Consider the following 5,000-nt stretch of genomic DNA (forward strand, 5'->3'; position numbering starts at 1 on the left):
ATAACTGTGGTAATTCTAGAGCTAATACATGAAACTCGTGCCTCGACCAGTGATGGAAGGGGTGCTTTTATTAGAACAAAACCAATCGGTCGGTCTTCCGTCCGTTGCCTTGGTGACTCTGAATAACTTTTGGCTGATCGCACGGTCTGAGCGCCGGCGACGCATCTTTCAAATGTCTGCCTTATCAACTTTCGATGGTAGGTTCTGCGCCTACCATGGTTGTAACGGGTGACGGGGAATCAGGGTTCGATCCCGGAGAGGGAGCCTGAGAAACGGCTACCACATCCAAGGAAGGCAGCAGGCGCGCAAATTACCCACTCCCGGAACGGGGAGGTAGTGACGAAAAATAACGATACGGGACTCATCCGAGGCCCCGTAATCGGAATGAGAACACTTTAAATCCTTTAACGAGGATCTATTGGAGGGCAAGTCTGGTGCCAGCAGCCGCGGTAATTCCAGCTCCAATAGCGTATATTAAAGTTGTTGCGGTTAAAAAGCTCGTAGTCGGAGGTGTGTCTCGGACGGTCGGTTCGCCGCTTGTCGGTGCTCAACTGGCCGGTCCGGACGTCCTGCCGGTGGGGTCCGCGAGGCTCCGTTATCCTTCTTTGGTCCTCTTCACCGAGTGCCTTGGTGGGCCGGCACGTTTACTTTGAACAAATTAGAGTGCTCAAAGCAGGCCGTTGGTCGCCTGAATACTGTGTGCATGGAATAATGGAATAGGACCTCGGTTCCATTTTGTTGGTTTTCAGAACTCGAGGTAATGATTAATAGGGACGGACGGGGGCATTCGTATTGCGACGTTAGAGGTGAAATTCTTGGATCGTCGCAAGACGAACCGATGCGAAAGCATTTGCCAAGAACGTTTTCGTTGATCAAGAACGAAAGTTAGAGGTTCGAAGGCGATCAGATACCGCCCTAGTTCTAACCATAAACGATGCCAGCTAGCCATCCGCCGAAGTTCCTTCTATGACTCGGCGGGCAGCTTCCGGGAAACCAAAGCTCTTGGGTTCCGGGGGAAGTATGGTTGCAAAGCTCAAACTTAAAGGAATTGACGGAAGGGCACCACCAGGAGTGGAGCCTGCGGCTTAATTTGACTCAACACGGGAAACCTCACCAGGCCCAGACACCGGTAGGATTGACAGAATAAGAGCTCTTTCTTGATTCGGTGGGTGGTGGTGCATGGCCGTTCTTAGTTGGTGGAGCGATTTGTCTGGTTAATTCCGATAACGAACGAGACTCTGGCCTGCTAACTAGGCGTCGGAATCTATTATGCTTCCGACGTAGCTATCTTCTTAGAGGGACAGGCGGCTCCTAGCCGCACGAGATTGAGCAATAACAGGTCTGTGATGCCCTTAGATGTTCTGGGCCGCACGCGCGCTACACTGAAGGAATCAGCGTGTCCTCCCTGGCCGAAAGGCCCGGGTAACCCGCTGAACCTCCTTCGTGCTAGGGATTGGGGCTTGCAATTGTTTCCCATGAACGAGGAATTCCCAGTAAGCGCGAGTCATAAGCTCGCGTTGATTACGTCCCTGCCCTTTGTACACACCGCCCGTCGCTACTACCGATTGAATGATTTAGTGAGGCCTTCGGACTGGTGCGCGGCGCTCGCCGCCTCAACACCGGTGGCGCCGATGTTGCTGGAAAGATGGCCAAACTTGATCATTTAGAGGAAGTAAAAGTCGTAACAAGGTTTCCGTAGGTGAACCTGCGGAAGGATCATTACAGCTTTCGATTATAAAATCGTAGCTTTGGAACGAATTGGTGAAGAGAAAAAGGGACAAAGAAGGCGAGCAGTCGGGTGCCCGGCTTTCAAAAGCCGGCTTTAAAAGACACACGCCCAACTCGCTCGCAAAGAAGGGAAAAAATTCCCAGTTTGTATGTTTCGATGAAACGAATTTTTTACATAAAATGAAATGAAAGAAAGAAATTCTAAACGGTGGATCACTCGGCTCGTGGATCGATGAAGAACGCAGCTAACTGCGCGTCGAATTGTGAACTGCAGGACACATGAACATCGACGTTTCGAACGCACATTGCAGCCCTCGGATTTTGTTCCCGGGCTACGCCTGGCTGAGGGCCGGCAATTCAGTTCGCGAACGGAAACGTTTGCGTACTGGGGCGACGAGCATCCCTCGCTGGGATGGATCGTCGCCCGGATTGATAGGGGGCTCTGCGGGAGATTGGGCGAGACCCGTCCCCGCCGGTCGAGGTGAGACGCTTCGTTATTTTTTGACGGCGTTCGCCTGCGGATCGGTGGGGGCTCGGTTATTACTCCCTCTCCACGGGCAACTATATCATTTGGGCCGACCTCAGAGCAGGTGAGACCACCCGCTGAATTTAAGCATATTAATAAGCGGAGGAAAAGAAACTAACCAGGATTCCCTTAGTAACGGCGAGCGAACAGGGATCGACTCCAGGGCCAAAGCTCGCGCCCCCCGCGGGGCGCCGAGCGCTGTGGCGTTTGGGAGCGTCCAATTTCCCGAGGGGCGCCGGAGAGTCCAAGTCCCTCTTGAACGGGGCCACGGCCCGGAGAGGGTGCCAGGCCCGTGCGACCTCCGCGCTTGCCTCCCGGGAGGGGCGCTCCTCAGAGTCGGGTTGCTTGAGAGTGCAGCCCAAAGTCGGTGGTAAACTCCACCTAAGACTGAATACGGCCACGAGACCGATAGCGAACAAGTACCGTGAGGGAAAGTTGAAAAGCACTTTGAAGAGAGAGTTCAAGAGTACGTGAAACCGTTTGGGAGTAAACGGGTGGTACCCGAAATTTCGAAAGGGGAGATTCAGGTCTCGCCGGCGACGGGCGAGGGTCGCTTGACGGATGGCGCGCCGGCGGGCGGGGGGTGACCCCCGTCACAGGCGCGTCACCCGGTGGCCCTCGAATGTTCGTCGTCGGTGTGACGCACTTCTCCCCGAGTAGGACGTCGCGACCCGTCGGACGCCGGCCCCAAGGGCCCGGGTGGAGTCCCGCCCGCTCTCGAGCGGAAAAGGACCCCGGGATCCCAGGCCGGATGTCCGACGGTAGGAAGCGAAAGTCGACGCGCCGCAAGGCGTCCGGCCCTCCGCGAGCACCCTCGGGGGTTAGGGTTCCGGACCCGGTCCGATCCCTTTCCCACCGTGGGGCTGTCCGCGAACCGTGAGGTGTCCTCGGACGGCGTCGAAAGTTTCGAGTCCGCGACGCTACGGCTTGGATGGTCCACCCGACCCGTCTTGAAACACGGACCAAGGAGTCTAACATGCGCGCGAGTCGTTGGGTCGGACACGCTCCGCTAAACCCATAGGCGCAATGAAAGTGAAGGCCGCCGTTCCGGCGGCCGAGGGAGGACGGGGTCGTTCGCTCGCTCCGGCGGGCGTCGGTCCCCGCACCCCCGGGGCGTCTGATCCCTCATTGCGAGGGGAGGCGCACCCAGAGCGCACACGTTGGGACCCGAAAGATGGTGAACTATGCCTGGCCAGGACGAAGTCAGGGGAAACCCTGATGGAGGTCCGTAGCGATTCTGACGTGCAAATCGATCGTCGGAGCTGGGTATAGGGGCGAAAGACTAATCGAACCATCTAGTAGCTGGTTCCCTCCGAAGTTTCCCTCAGGATAGCTTGCGCTCGGAGGAGAGTCTCATCCGGTAAAGCGAATGATTAGAGGCCTTGGGGCCGAAACGGCTTCAACCTATTCTCAAACTTTAAATGGGTGAGAACTCCGGCTTGCTCGATTTATCGAAGCCGGAGACGGGGTCCCCTCGGGGGCCCCTGGGATCGGAGTGCATAGTGGGCCACTTTTGGTAAGCAGAACTGGCGCTGTGGGATGAACCAAACGACGGGTTAAGGCGCCCGAATCGACGCTCATGGGAAACCATGAAAGGTGTTGGTTGCTTAAGACAGCAGGACGGTGGCCATGGAAGTCGGAATCCGCTAAGGAGTGTGTAATAACTCACCTGCCGAAGCAACTAGCCCTGAAAATGGATGGCGCTGAAGCGTCGTGCCTATACCCGGCCGTCGCCGCAGGGCGGACTCGGCTCCGAGTCGAGTGCCGCTTGACGCGGCGACGAGTAGGAGGGTCGCGGCGGCGTGCGCAGAAGGGTCTGGGCTCGAGCCTGCCTGGAGCCGCCGTCGGTGCAGATCTTGGTGGTAGTAGCAAATACTCCAGCGAGGCCCTGGAGGACTGATGTGGAGAAGGGTTTCGTGTGAACAGCCGTTGCACACGAGTCAGTCGATCCTAAGCCCTAGGAGAAATCCGAAGCTAACGGCGATAGAAAAAATTTTCATAAGCAAAATGATCCATCGGTCGGGCGAAAGGGAATCCGGTTCCTATTCCGGAACCCGGCAGCGGAACCGTTGTTTGTCGGGCCCTCACAAGGGGTTCGTCAGGGTAACCTAAAAGAGCCCGGAGACGTCGTCGGGAGCCACGGAAAGAGTTTTCTTTTCTGCATGAGCGTTCGAGTTCCCTGGAATCCTCTCGCAGGGAGATAGGGTTTGGAACGCGAAGAGCACCGCAGTTGCGGCGGTGCCCGTGATTTCCCGACGGACCTTGAAAATCCGGGAGAGGGTCACGTGGAGGTGTCGCGCCGGCTCGTACCCATATCCGCAGCAGGTCTCCAAGGTGAAGAGCCTCTAGTCGATAGAATAATGTAGGTAAGGGAAGTCGGCAAATCGGATCCGTAACTTCGGGATAAGGATTGGCTCTGAGGGTCGGGGCGTGTCGGGCTTGGTCGGGAAGCGGGTTGATAGCTGACGTGCCGGGCCTGGGCGAGGAGAATCGGTGCGTTCGCGCGCCGTGGATCCGAGTTCGGTCCCGTGCCTTGGCCTCCCGCGGACCTTCCTTGCTGCGAGGACGCGCGTGGCGACCCCGTGGTACGTCGTTCGTGCCATTTGGGGCCACCGCCCGCGCGCCACTCTTCGGCCGCCATTCAACGACTGGCTCAGAACTGGCACGGACCGGGGGAATCCGACTGTCTAATTAAAACAAAGCATTGCGATGGCCCCAGCGGGTGTTGACGCAATGTGATTTCTGC

The 5,000-nt window shown here is 57.1% G+C and overlaps 2 non-coding genes and 1 pseudogene across 2 annotated transcripts in view; all 3 read left to right on the forward strand.

The window, feature by feature from the left end:
* LOC139686488 (small subunit ribosomal RNA) overlaps window positions 1–1,722 on the forward strand; it is a 1,865-nt gene extending 143 nt beyond the window's left edge. Inside the window, exon 1 of the ribosomal RNA XR_011700393.1 lies at window positions 1–1,722. This exon is cut by the window's left edge and continues 143 nt beyond it. This is a non-coding gene — a ribosomal RNA (small subunit ribosomal RNA).
* A 203-nt stretch (window positions 1,723–1,925) lies between these two features.
* On the forward strand, window positions 1,926–2,080 carry LOC139686577 (5.8S ribosomal RNA). The gene has a single exon (XR_011700464.1). It is a non-coding gene; the product is annotated as a 5.8S ribosomal RNA (ribosomal RNA).
* A 224-nt stretch (window positions 2,081–2,304) lies between these two features.
* LOC139686547 (large subunit ribosomal RNA) overlaps window positions 2,305–5,000 on the forward strand; it is a 6,308-nt pseudogene continuing 3,612 nt past the window's right edge.

Source organism: Hetaerina americana, unplaced genomic scaffold (assembly GCF_022747635.1).
Source record: "Hetaerina americana unplaced genomic scaffold, ioHetAmer1.1.p SCAF_142, whole genome shotgun sequence".
NCBI lineage: Eukaryota > Metazoa > Arthropoda > Insecta > Odonata > Calopterygidae > Hetaerina > Hetaerina americana.